The sequence below is a fragment of the Callospermophilus lateralis genome, chromosome 2 (assembly GCF_048772815.1).
Source record: "Callospermophilus lateralis isolate mCalLat2 chromosome 2, mCalLat2.hap1, whole genome shotgun sequence".
NCBI lineage: Eukaryota > Metazoa > Chordata > Mammalia > Rodentia > Sciuridae > Callospermophilus > Callospermophilus lateralis.
Window position 1 is genome coordinate 189,497,060 of NC_135306.1, and position 14,846 is coordinate 189,511,905.

Consider the following 14,846-nt stretch of genomic DNA (forward strand, 5'->3'; position numbering starts at 1 on the left):
TATGTCCATTCTCCTTTTACGTGTCATTAAAAAGTAAACCAAATGGATAATACAAATGGCCATCCCGAAAGGATATAAGCAAGCTTAACTTCCACATTACAAAAGTTTCTAGATGTACTGTTCATTAAATTTTTTGAGTACTATGTGTGCTATGGGGGAAAATGAAGCAGGGTAAGGAGGATGGGGAAGCAGTGTGGATGAGACAGAGGTAGAAGCCTTGTTTGTAGTGGCCATGAATGAGTGATCAGGCTTTGAAAATCTTGAGCGAGCTTTTCAGCTACCTGGGGAAGCCTTTCAGTCAAACCAGCTAGTGCAGATGTCCAAGGAGAGAGGTATATCTGTGTTTCCAGCCCACACACTGACATACACACTAAGTGATGTGTTTCCTGAGCATTTTGTTTCATAGACTTGCTTTAGTATATTTTAGTTATAACCATTTAATAATGAAGCAGTTTTACATTCTTGAACATATTCCATTATCTTTCTGCATGGCTGAATTTAGTTTGCTAGTATTTTACTTGGGTTTATGTAAATAGATTTGTGAAATCTTTCTCATTTTTTGGTCTGGTTTTATTGTCAAGATTATAATTACTTCATTACATAATTTGGGAAGCATGGCCTATTTTACTGTACTCTGAGAATTATAAAAAAATGGAACGACCTATTCTTTGAAAGTTTCTAAAACTATCTAGTCCTAGTGTTTGTTAGTGAGGAGACTTTTAACTACTGACAGTTTCTTTAATGATAATTAGACTATTCAGGATTTCTAATTTTTCTTGAATCAATTTTGAAAAATATTCTAAGTAGTCCCTCATTACACACACATAAATGTATTAGCATAAAGTAGCTCAGGGAAATAAATGTCTTATTTAAACTTCTACTGAATATGTACTTAATATTTCCTTTTCTGATATTTGTGTCGTCTTTCTTTTTCTTGACCATTGGCCAGAAGTTTGTCCATTTTATTAATTTTTTTAAGAATGAAATTTTGAATTGATTAATTTTCTGTCCTTCTCTTTCATATGCTGCTTGTTAATATTTTATTCTGTTTACTTTTTCTTATTTCATTAGTTAGATATTTAACTCATTTATGTTCAATGTTTTTTTCTTGAATAAGTATCTAAATGTATTTGAATTATCTCCTTTGTTACATCTCACAATTATGTGTGTGAATATAAATGTATGTATATACACAGATACACATTTTATTGTTTTTCAGTTGCTAATATGAACATGATGATTTCTCTGACCTGTGAATTATTTAAAAATGTTTTAAGTGTGCAAAACTTATGGATTTTATATATGTATATTTATTTATTTATTTATTTTAAAGAACCAAACGTTGGGCTGGGATTGTAGCTCAGTAGTAGAGTGTTTGCCTAGCACGTATGAGGCCCTGAGTTCAATCCTCAGCACCACATAGGATAAATAAATAAAATAAAGGTATTGTATCCATCTATAGCTACTAAAAAATATTTTTAAAAAACAAATGTTAATATCACCATTAGTAAGACAGATGTGTGTTTGTGTGTCCTGATGAGATGCCCTGGAGACACGAAGCACTGATGTGCTCTTCCTGACCAAAATGCATGACCTGAACCTAGTCAGTAAGAAATACCAGATAAAGCTAAATCAAGGAATGCTCTCAGAGTTATCAGTCGCTGCTTGTCAAAAGTTTAAAGTTAAATGAGACTAAAAAGATGTGGATTCTTATCCAGATGAAATTTTTCCAGCTTTTGTTCAATGGGGCATTTTTTAAACCATTGGTGAAAATTGAGTAAAATCTGTAAGTTAAAAAAACATGCTGTCAATATTGATTTTTCAGGTTTTGATAAATTAAATTTTGGTATAATTGTTTTAAGAAAAAGTCTTCCTTTAGGAAATACTCACTGTAGTATTTAGGGATAATGGAACATTGTATATGCACCTGAATCTCGAGAGAAAAAGAAGTCAGTGAATTATATATAAAGGAAATGGTACAACAAATGTAAAATGTTAACATTTGGAGAATCTAGGTGAAGGTATGTATGAATTCTTTGTACTGTTTGCAAATTTACTGTAAATCAATTTATTTCAAAATAGTTAAAATTTTCTTGTTCTAATTAATTGCTTTGTGGGCAAAAACATGTGAGTATGATATAGCTTAGGCAAATTATTGTGATTTTTCTCTGCCTTGACTTTGCCACCCAAAAAGTGAAAACATTTCATAGATTGTTGTGAACATAAGTTAATACACTTAAATTACCTAGAGCCCAACCAGGCATAAAGTGTGTGTGTGTGTGTGGTGTGTATGTGTATCTCCCTCCCTAAACACTAGCCCTGACCATGTTATCTTACATGGAAAAGGGGGTCTTTTCAGAGTGATTTAAGTTAAGGGCCTGAAGATGGAGAGACTTTCTTGGATTATCCAGATGGATCCTAAATGCAATCCCAAGTGTCTTTTTTTGTTTTTATACGTACATACATAAATATGTGTGTATAAAATTTAAAATCTTTTAGTTATAGATGGACACAATATCTTTATTTTTGTTTTTATCTCATTTTTATGTGGTACTGAGGATCGAACCACATAAAAGTATGCAAGGCAAGCGCTCTGCCACTGAGCTACAGCCTCAGCCCCCGAGTGTTTTTAATAAAAAGAGTAGGATAATTGTATTTTGGTATAATTGTTTTACAAAAAGGAGAGAAGTCAGTGTGACCACAGAGGCAGAGAGCAAAGTGGTGTGGACACAGCCAAGCAATGTCACTAGCCACAAGATGAGACATCCAAGGAGAGAGTGTATCTGTGTTTCCAGCCTGGAAGAGGCAAGGAACATTTTCTCCCCCTACATGTCTGGAGGGTAAGGACCCTGCCATCAGTTTAACACTGGAACAGTAATACTGAATTTGATTTTTGGCCTGTAGCAAACTGTTTCAAACTGGTGTGTTCATGACCATTTGTTAGCCTTAAGAAAACAAATGTAAACTTTTTATTATTAACTATTGGAAATTTTTTGAAACTTGTTTGATTTCAGATATGTCCAATTTTTAAGTATTCTTCATGTGCTTAAGAAAGTTTTTGTTCTAGTTATTATTTACTATGTCTTTGAATCAGATTTAATCATGGTGTTCAAATCTTTCATATCTTTGCTAACTTTTGTCTACCTGACCTATCAAAGATGTTGAAATTCTTTTTGTAATAGTAGTTTTGTCAGTTTCTTCTGTTTTAATCATTTTTAGTCAATGCATTTTATTGAGTGAGTAAAGTAATTCTTATGTCATCCTGGAAGTGACTTCCTTAATGGCAGTGCTTTTTGTCTTAACACCTGTTTTCTGTGATATCAGTAATCACCTTTGCTTTGTTTAGGGTATTATTTATTGCATATTTTTTCAGTCCTTTTACTTCCTATCTTTCCATGTGTTTATGTTTTAGCTTTGAATCTTATTAAGCCAAATAAACCTTTGTCGATTTCTGCCTTTTGAGGCAAGTTTATTCCATTTATGTGTATTAGTATTTCTAAAGCATCGTTAACTTTTCTGCCATATTATTTCTGATATTTGTTTCTTTAAGTGTTGTTTTTTCTCACTTCTTGATGGACTGCTGGTTTCTGTGTTGTTAGTGACTTAGATGCTGTTTCTCCCTCTTTGTTTGTTTAGAAATTTTACATTGTATTTCCCTGTATTCACTTCTTCAGCTTTTTCAGAGCATACTCAATACAATCTAAAATTATGTGATGATATGATGCTATCTTTAATAACAAGGTACTTTAGAACATTATTATGATCAACCCTTTCCTGATTTACATGCTGTTGTGGACCATTATTCTAATCTAATTCTAAAACCCTATAAATTAGGGCTGGGGCTATAGCTCAGTGTAGAGCCCTTGCCTAGCAGCATGTGTGAGGCACTGGGTTTGAACCTTAACACCACATATAAATAAATAAAATAAGGTATTGTGTCCATCTACAACTAAAAAAATAAAACCCATAAATTAGACATTTTTGTTATTATTTCATGCACACACCTGTGTATAAAATAAATTGCTACCTGTTTATCTATTCTTTATACACCTTAAGTCTCAGAATATTTGAGCATGTCATAGTTTAACTGGCACCATTTCTTTTCTTTACTGGTGCTATTTAAAATAGTTGTGTGGTTTAGAATGGATGGCATCTTGAAGTTAGTGAGATACTTGATCTTTGTACTGACTGCTGACTTCCAGTGTTGGGGTTGGTGCTCAGAGGTCAAAATCTGTGTGGTAGTTTTCTGTAGGTGATATATCTAAGTGTGGAACTCTATCGATACTTGGCTTCTAGTATGCTTTTTTTTTTAATCTATGAATCCATGTCTTCATGAGACATGATCTCAGTAGTAGGCAGGAGATATCTCATTGTCTGCAGGTGAGACTTCAGTTTCAAGTGCTGTGTCTTCATTCTCTCCATCCTTCTTTCATTCTTTGTCTCCCCGAGCTGCATGATGTATATTTCCTTCATATCTTCATTCCACTTATCTCGTTCTCTCCTATGTCTTAATCTGCTATTAAATCTACTCACCACACAATTTTAAAAGTATATTTAGTCGTCAATGAACCTTTATTTTATTTATTTATATGTGGTGTTGAGAATGAAACCCAGGGCCTCACACATGCCAGGCAAGAGCTCTACCACAACCCTAGCCCTCACCACAAATTTTGTTATGTTTCTCATTTTTAAAACTTCTTTTTTTCTTAAATTATTTATTTATTCTAATTAGTTATACATGATGGCAGAATGCAATTCATTTCATATTACACATATAGAGCACAACTTTTCAAGTCACTGGTTGTACACAAAGTATTTTCACACCATTCATGTCTTATACATGTACTTAGGGTAATGATGTCTAATTTAACTCATTCCAATGTCATTCCTACCCACATGCCCTCTCCCTTCCCCTCCGTCCCCTTTGCTATATCTAAAATTCCTCCATTCCTCCCATGCTCCCCCCCCATCGCCATTATGAGTCAGCATCCTCATGTCAAATAAAATATTCGGCCTTTGGTTTTGGAGATTGACTAACTTCACTTAGCATTATATTCTCCAACTCCATCCATTTACCTGCAAATGCCATGATTTTATTCTCTTTTAATGCTGAGTAACGTTCTATTGTGTATATATATATATCAAAGTTTCCCTATCCATTCATCTACTGAAGGGCATCTGGGTTGGTTCCACAATTTAGCTATTGTGAATTGTGCTGCTAACCAGATATGGTGGTGCACGCCTGTAATCCCAGTGACTCTAGAGGCTGAGGCAGGAGGATCACAAGTTCAAGGCCAGCCTCAGCATCTTAGCAAGGCCTTAAGCAACTTAGCAAGACCCTGTCCAAGAATTAAAATTAAAAAGTGCTAGAAATGTGCTTCAGTGACAAGGTGCCCCTGGGACCAATCCCAGTGCCAAAAAAAAAAGTTTCTTTTGATTTTCATTTAAACCTATTTGGTCAATCCCTAATAGCTTCCTACTGCTTGTTCAGTTTTACAATTCAGTGTTCAAAGTTTATGTCACTTTAACACATGGAATTTTATTGTCCATATCTGGTGATTCCAATCTTAAGTTCATAAGAGTCTAAATCTGTTGTTTTTATTTTTTATAGCTTTCACTCAAAGTGGTTCATTTTCTTTGTTAATTGGAAGTCCTATTTGGTTTATTTTAATCTGGGGGAGTACCCTTCTTTCCTGAGTGTGGGGCCTTTACCAGCCCAGTACCACTCTGACCCCATTTGAGGCATCTACAAGACAGGAATCTCAGGCTTCGTTCTTGTGCTTTCTAGTGATATCAGCAACAAATCTTGTTCCCAGTGCTAGGTTTTGGCATCACCCTCAAGAGGCGCCCACTAGTTTCCTATTGTCTTGCTGCTCGCTGCATCTAGCTCTGACTTAAGTTTTATCATGTTTTTCCCTTTTTGATTTAGTGTGTTTTCTTACCCTTAGAGGTTTCACTTATTTCTTTTGAATTTAACCTTGCAGTCAAATGCTTAGAGTGGTAGCAGATTCATTATGCAGGGGTTAGTTTGGGTCCTGGGCTAAGTACTGGTTTTATATTTTACTAGGTAGGGATCTGGTGTTGATGCAAGCAGACAGATATAGAATAGAACCACATAGCAAAATGTAAATCTCTATAGAGAATAAAGAAATAGAGACAACTTCTAGCTAGCATCCATAGGGACACAGAGTTCACTTTGTATTTTTGTTCTAATTTTACCCAAATCCAGTAGTATTTGGCTGAACTTGCCAGAAGCCTCCACTGATGTTTCCTCTCCTATTTACTTCTTTTCTCTCTCGCTCTCTCACTCTTGCTCTCGCTCTCGCTCTCTCTTCTTTCCTCCCTCTGTTCCAGTGTAGATATTGTATTAGTCAGCTTTATTATTTTAACAAGATACCTGAAATCATCAACTTCAAAGGAGGAAAGATTTGTTTATCATTGTATTTTGTGATACAGTGAATTAAACCGTGCGCTCTGTACCAATGAGCTACATTCCCAGCCCCTTTTTTTTTGTATTTTGAGACAGGGTCTCACTGATTGTCCAGGCTGTCCTTGAAATTGGGATCCTCCTGCCTCAGCCTCCCAATTAGCTAGGATTAAAGGCATGTGCCAACACACCAGCAGGAAAGATTTGGCTCACAGTTTGGAAGTTTAGTCCGTGGTTGGTTGGTGCCATTGCTTTTTAGCCCTGTAGCAAGGAAGCACATCTTGGCAAGAGCTGGTGGCAGAGGAAGCTGCTGACCTCATGGCAGCCACAAAGCAAAAAGAGAGGAGGGGGCAGAGTCCCAGTGTCACCTTCAAGGATATGCCTTTGTATGACTTACTACTAGTTCATCTCTAAAGGGTTCCACCACCTCCCAGTAGTGCCACAGTCTGGGGGACACTTATCCAAACCATAGCAGATATTTTCTATTGCCTTTTTTCTCTGAAATAACAAAATGTTTTACAGCAGTTAGAAGTTTACAGACAACTTGAGCAGAAAGTACCGAATTCTGGTGTGCCTCTTTCCCCCAATCTCTCAGAGTTTTCTCTTATGATCATCTTGCATTGGTACAATACATTTTAGATGATAAACTAATATGGCTATGTTACTATTATTAGCTAAAGTGCATAGTTTGCATTAAGGGTCACCTTTTTTCCTGTGAATTTTAACAAATGCATGTGATATATCTTCATTGTAGTATTGTACACAGTATTTTCACTCCTCTAAAAATCCACAGTACTCTGCCTATTGATCCTTCCCTTCCTCAGTCTTCTAAGGAAGGTGACCTCTGATCCTTTTTTTGTGGGGGTGGGGGGTTACCAGAGATTGAACCCAGGGCATATGGCCACTGAGCTACATCCCCAGCCCTGTTTTGTATTTTATTTAGAGTCAGGGTCTCACTGAGTTGCTTAGCACCTCGCTGTTGCTGAGGCTGGTTTTGAATTTGAGATCCTCCTGTCCCAGCCTCCTGAGCTGCTGGATTTGCACCACCATGCCTGGCCTAAATCTTTTAATGTCACTATAGTTTTGCCTTTTTTAATAAAGTCATCTAGGTGAAATCATATGGTATGTAGCCTTTCAAACTGGCTTCATTTACTATAACAGCATGCATTTAAGATTTATTCATATATTTTTCAAGCTTTATAGCACATTAAGTATTGTATCCATCTACAATTTTTAAAAAATTCTCCCTTATCATGCATATTTTAAAGTCCTTATCTGTTCATCTCTACATTTGGATCATCTGTGGATCTGCTGCGGTAGTGTTTTTCTCTTGATCCGTCAGATTTTTTCGGCCTCCTTAATGTCTCATGATTTTTAAAAATTATGTGGCAATCAGTGTTCTTTCCCTCCAGAAAGGGTTTGCCCTTTTCCTGTTAGATTGCGTCAGGACTGATGGCTTTCAGGCCAGTTAGAAATTGAGCTTAGCCAGGGCAGAGATGCCTACTGATTAGAGTCAGTGCCCATGTTGTTTCAGATGTCAACAAAACGAGACTGTTAGGGTGTTTGTTGTGGGCTCTTTTCTCTCAGAACTTTGTTTTTTAAACATATCAAGACTACAAGAAGGGGCTGGGGATGTGGCTTAAGTGGTAGCGCGCTCACCTGGCATGTGTGCGGCCCAGGTTCGATTCTCAGCACCACGTACAAACAAAGATGTTGTGTCCGCCGATCACTAAAAAATAAATATTAAAAAATTCTCTCTCTCTCTCTCTCTCTCTCTCTCTCTCTCTCTCTCTCTCTCTCTCTCCCTCTCTCTCTCTTCTCTCACTCTCTAAGAAAAAAAAAAAAAGACTACAAGAAGTTCCACCTTGTCTTCCTCCCGAGCCCTGCACCCCTGTGTGCTGCCCCAGCACTTGGCACATGCCCCAGGGGCCAAACTGGCCATGTGTTGGGGGTTCCCTAGCTTCCTGTCCATCACGCCATCTAATGGCTGCCATGGGGCTCCTAATTGTCTTTCCCCTAGTAGAGGTGCCAGTGCCTTTGTCAAATTCAGTCCTCAGCTCTGCATGAAGAGCATGGCCAGCTCACCAGAGAAGGGCTGTTCTTCTAGCATTTCAGTCTAATGGGTCCTTGTTGCTTCCACAGGTCTCCAGTGTCTTCAAAGAAGAGAAATGTATAACTTACTTGTTTATATCCTAAGTGACAACGGAGGAATGATCTGTTGCTGCCATATGTCAAAAGCAAAACCTTCACTAAGTTTTCAATTTTAATTACTATATTATATATTTTAATTATTCTTTTTCAAAAATACTTTTGTCTTTTTTTTTTTATGGTTTTGAACCTCCCCCTGCCCAAGTACTAGGGATTGAACCCAGAGTTGCTCCACCTCTGAGCTACATCCCTAGCCCTATTTATTTTTTTACTAACTTATTTTGAGACAGGGTCTTACTAAGTTGCCCAGGCTGGCATCAAACTCTTGTGATCTCCTGCCTCAGCCTCCAGAGAGGCTGGGACTTTAAGTGTGTGCCACCCCATCAGCCATGATTTTATTTATTTAAATATATTAGACATCCTTATATTATGTTCTGCATTTGATAGTTCCAATAGAACAATAATTTTGTACACTGTCACCCTGCTTACTCATACTAATGGTGCTTTATTACATTTTTCAGGATTTGTTGATGTGTGAGTTTTTGTTCATTACAATTACAGGTGCTCCTTGACTTGCAATGGAGTTACATCCTCAAACAGCATAAATTGAAAATATTGTAAGTTGAAAATGCATTTAATGCACTCACCTGCTGACATCATAGCTTATCAACTCAGTCCCTATAGAGTATTCATTGTCTACCCTCTTCATGATGTGGCCCCTGGGCATAGTGGCTTGCCATTACTGCCCAGAATCTTGAGAAAGTACCATAGCACATATCCCTAGCCCTGGGAAAGATCAAAATTCAAAATTCCAAGTATGATTTATACTCATATTGCTTTCACACCATGGTAAATTTGAAAAATTGGAAAATCTGAAACATTGTAAACTCAAGGCCTTATTAAGTGCCAATTCTTCATAGGAAGACTTGTGTTTGCATCAGACATGGGGCACGACCCATTTTGATTTACTTTAAATTGAACATCTCAGCTTGTATAGTAGTTGGGTTTGGGGTGGTGGTGGTGGTGGTGGGTTTTGGAGTGGGGGCCACGAGGAGAAGGATTATGTAGGTGTTAGTTCAGCCCCTAAACCTATGTAAAGTTCGGCTAGTGGCCTAAATCCTCAGGGGAGACTTTTCCCCTGGGCCCTGAGTTAAGGTCAAGAGAGAAAAACAGCTCTTTCTGTTTGCCTCCCTGGGTATCTTACCTTGCCTGGTCCATCCTTTCTCTGAGCATGTGGCCCTTCCTGGGTTTCAACTTTGTCCCCATCCTGTCCCAACCCACCTATCCCTCCTCCAGGGACATCCAATTAGGCTACTGGGGCATTACACATCCCAACTTACTCATCTCTCTGGGTTCATATTCCCACCTTGCTCTTGGTCTCAGAGGAATTGTCTTTTGCCCGGGTTTTCTTGTTTACTTACAGGGTATTTTATCTTTCATGTGGGGGTGCTTTGCAGCAGACACCCTTCAGGGCCTCCAGCCTGTCTCTACATGCTTCAGCGCATCAGGTCAGATTTTCCTGTCTGACCTGAGATATTGGTAACACCACAAAACCACTGGTCTGTCTCTGGGAGTATAAAGATGCAAAATCTGGTAGAATCCTTCCAGATGCATGCCTTATAAATGTGATCTCTGTCTAGTAAGTGAAACTAGAAATCTTTTAAGAGATATAAGGGCCATTTTTTAAATTTCCAGTTTATCCAGAGTATTATGCTATGCATAGTGATAATTTGGGTTCATTATGTTTCTTATTCAGGGACACTCTGGTGCAGACGTTGGCGATAGTCAACCTTGGACAAACCAATGGCTGTGGACTGCCAAGCACCACACAGCTATGAGAGCACTGTAAATGGAACCTCAGATGACTACACACACTACTTAATAGCCATGTTCTCTAAGGGCAAAAGACAGTTTGGGCACATCAATTTTGTTTTCTTGCTTCTTTACATGATGTGTTTACTTCCAGAAAGTGGCTAATTTACCCCTAAGGCATGGGGGGGGGTGTGAATGCTCCACCAGTCATTAACTTAATCATTTCAGGTACTTCATTTTTTTAAGGCAATAAGTTTTTATAGATTATTTGCTGACAAGCATCCTAACCACTCCAAAAAGACAAAAACTGTGCCTTAGATACACACCTAAAACAAATGGATGTGCAACGACTTCAAAGTAACACCCTTCTGTGAGATGGGAGATGGGGTGAAGATGGGGAAGGGGCGCTTGATGTCTGTCCTGCCTCGTATGCAAATTAGCATTTAAGGTTTACCGTGCCTCCCAAGGCTGCAGGGACTGGCTCCTTTCTCCTCTTAGAGACTCTTTCCCTCCCTCTCTATTCCCACAAGAACCTTCTTCCAGTTTCTCACTCAGTGTGGTAGATGGATTGCAAAGGTCACACCAGTGCCCTTACCTGGCTGGGATTCGCTTTGTCATGTGACTCTGCAGCCACTCCAGTCAAGAAGGGAAGCCTAGTTCCCTACTCTGGAACCTGGCTGGCTTGCTCAGGCCATCGTGGGGAGTGGAAGTGATTCTGTGCCACTTCCACTCTGGGGCCTTAAGAGTTCTTGTGTGTTTGTACAAACAGCCCCCTTTCCCACCTCCTTCTCTTCCTGCCTCCACTATTAGAACATGGAGTCAAGTGTTGGAAGCCATCGTGAACTGTGCAGTAACCAACTTGGCATTGAAGCCATGAAATGGTATCTGGGGTCTCCCAGCGGCACTCCTGCTGCTGAGACTGCCCAGGTACACGTGCATTCCTACCCAGCTCTGCCAGGTTCCGCACAGCACCGGAGGTGGGGGGACCTGCTGAAGCCACATAGACACACAGCCTCTCAGAGATGGGTGTGGCTTGACAAGATGCCAATCAATTGTTGACTGCAAGACACTGTGAAGCAGGATTCCACCTACTGAAACCTTATCCCTGCCTTTGATGTACTTCCCTTCAATAAAGAGCTGCAGCCATTTTCTAGCTATTCAGTTCCATCTCCTACCAGGTCTGGAGACTCTATCAGGTGCTCCCTTAAGACCTATTTTCTGGCTCTGGATCTTAATTCTTCTCTATTTCAGATTTTAATTTTCTCAGGTGGCTTATCCCCTCCTGAGCAGAAAATCGCCCTGGTGGAGAGCTGGTCTCCCCATGATAGTCAAGAGCAGTCTAGGCCAGCCAGCCCCCCACTGCTGACCTACCAGCTGAACCTGACTGAGGTCAGCAGAACATATGTAGTATTCAGAAGCTCAAAGACTCTCAGTCACATTACTCCTAAAAAAAGAGTAGGCTGCATTTACACATTCTTATTTCTAAATAACAGTAAACAATAATGGTAGTTGACAACCCTGTGGGTTACATCCCACCCCCTGGATTACATCCCACCCCCTGGGTTACATCCAACCTCCTGGGTTATGTCCCGCATGCTGGAGTTTCCAGCAATCACAACAAACGTCCACCTCCCCTGCTAGACTGCAACTTCTGTGGGAGCAGGAATGAAGTCCATGGTGATTGCTGCTCTGTCCCCAGCATCTAACAGCGCTGGCTTCAATCAATACCAGTACTTACTGATTTAATGAGTAAATCATTGCATGTACGAGTGAATCTTCACACAGTCCAGCAAATGAGGAGAACTAAGGCACAAAGGGCTTGAGTAACTTATCTGAAGTTACCTGCATGGAAGTAGAGAGACCAAGATTTGAACCAAGGTTTGTCTGAAACACAATTCCTATGTACTCTTTTTTTTTTTTAAGTTTTGTAGTTGTAGATGGACAGAATGTCCTTATTTTATTTGTTTATTTTTATGTGGTGCTGAGGATGGAAACCAGTGCCTCATGCATGCTGGGCAAGCGCTCTGCCACTGAGCTAGCCCCAGCCCTCCTATGTATTCTTGAAATGAACCTTTCGTGATTTTGAGAATTCAGTGTTTCCAAAGAAGAATCTGCTAAGCCATCTAGGTAAAGTGATCAAGAAAGATTTATGAGCTGGGGGTGTGACTCTGTGATAGTGTGCTTCCCTAGCATGCACAAGCCACGGGTTCCAAACTCAGCACTCCAAGAAAACAAAACCATAAAAATGGATTGTAATGCAGGGTGTCTTCACTTTTGAAGTCACTAAAAGATATCAGCTGAGGTCCCAGGAAATGGCTCCATATGCCACTTGAGAAATTGTCTTCTCTCCTAATTTGATTTTCATTCTACCATATATTTTCAGAGAAGTAGCATAGAGACATCGTGTGGCATCATGGTTCATTCTCTGTAAAATGGGACTAATAATGCCTGTGATATCAGATTGTTTAGAAAACGACACGCACACATATACACAATCACAGCAACATTTGGTCCTCAAAAACGTCAACTACCATTATTGTTGATGGTTATTTAGAAATAAGAATGTGTAAGTGCAGCCTACTCTTTTTTAGGAGTAATGTCCTGAGAGTCCTTGAGCTATCTGAATACTACATATGTTAAAACCGATTTCAGAAAGGCTTCACTAGCCACTGTCACCTCTTGTAATCTTCCTGTACTCTGTTTTTTTTTTTTTTTGTCTGCTATCCACAATTTCACATCCAACAACATTGTTCATTAATTGCTGCTCACAATTTACCCTGTGGCTCACTGGAAGGAGATTTCTCTCTCCTGCAGCATCTACCATCGCCTTGGCCATTGTCCATGGGGAGTTCTTGTCAGGTCTGGGGAAGCGCCCTCAAACCCTCAAGGTTGTCAAGAGTTGGCAAAGACTGGAAACCTCATGGCAAACATGCCACAGAATTGGCAGGTTCCCTTCCCACCCACCTCCTTCAAGCTGGAAATCGCTAAGTCTCTGGCAGCGAGAGATGGGCTGGGAATTTCTCAATGCAACATCTTCACTGAGAGTGATTAGCATGATGTGCCATTATTTTCTTTGGATCAGATTTTCTCAGGAATACAGCAGCAGGTGCTCCACAAGCTATGTATGATTGAGACAGGGAGTGTTTGGCAAGACTCAGGTGTGAAAATCAGCAAGCAAAAATATGCTGCAGTGTATAGCTAACTCAGAATCATTTCTGAGAGCTACCAGCCCTTAAAGCATAGGTTTGGCATCCAGATGATGAGAGAATGGAGAATGATCACCCTCCCAAAGCAGGCAGCTAGAAAAGGCAAGAGCACTCTGCAGGCACTTGGGGAATAAAGCAAGGCATTGTTAAAATGCAGATCGCAGGGTGCTGTCCCAGACCTACCAACTAGAATTCTGATGGGGCCCGGAATATGCATTTTAACCACATCTCCTAGTGATCTTAATGCCAATGGTTTTCCAACCACATGCTGAGAAATACTGGCTTCAGCATACAGACAAGGCAACCAGCAAAATCTCCTTTAAGAGGGTTGGTCTCAGCAGAAACACGAGGAAGCAACGCAATAGTGAAGAGCCAGGGAGGGTGAGGGCCCAAATCAGACACGAATCAACTACTTACAGAGGCCACCCATGGGCTGGCCACTGCTCCCAACCTCTGATACCACAATGACAGTTGTCAGTCAGGACTCAGGAGACAAGAGCTATGTAGTAGTTTGGACAGGAAAAAAATCAATTAAAGAATTATCCATAATATGAGATAACCTACAAGGGAAAAGGAGGACTTTGAGAAAACCAAGCACAGTACATGCAAGGAGCAGCAGTACCCATCTCTGGGTTGAGGCGGAGCAACGGGGAAGGAACAAATCCAGGACATAGGGGACACAGTACGGCCAGCTGGATGGTGAATCTGCCAGGTGCTGTGCCGAGGGAACTCCCATGCTGCTCAGGGAGGTGCCAAGCACTGCCAGCCCCTGTGTACTGCAGAGCCATCTGGGAGGATGCGTCATTGTCCTAGCGATGCTGTGACAAATGGACACGAATGGGGTGGCCTGAAAGAACAGAAATTTGTTCTCTAGATGCCAGTAGCCCCAAATCAAGGTGTCAGCAGGAACGTGCTTCCTCTAAAGGAGCTAGGAAGGAGTCTCTGCCCTGTCCAGCTTCTGGGGCCCTAGGTGTTGTTGGGCTTGACAGCGTCACTCCAGCCTCTGCCTCCACCTTCACGTGACTTCCTCTCCTATGACTCTGTTCCTCTCTCCTAATCTGAAGACTGCTGTCATTGGATTAGGACTCACCTTAACTCAGTATGACCTCCTTAACTTGAGTATACCTGCAAAGTCCCTATTTCAAGATAAGGTCACATTCACAGATTCTGGATTTGCACACTATTTGACCCAGTACAGAAGAGCCAGGGAACCAGGAAGAAGATCCCCTTCCTCCTTCAGGGCCCTCAACTGA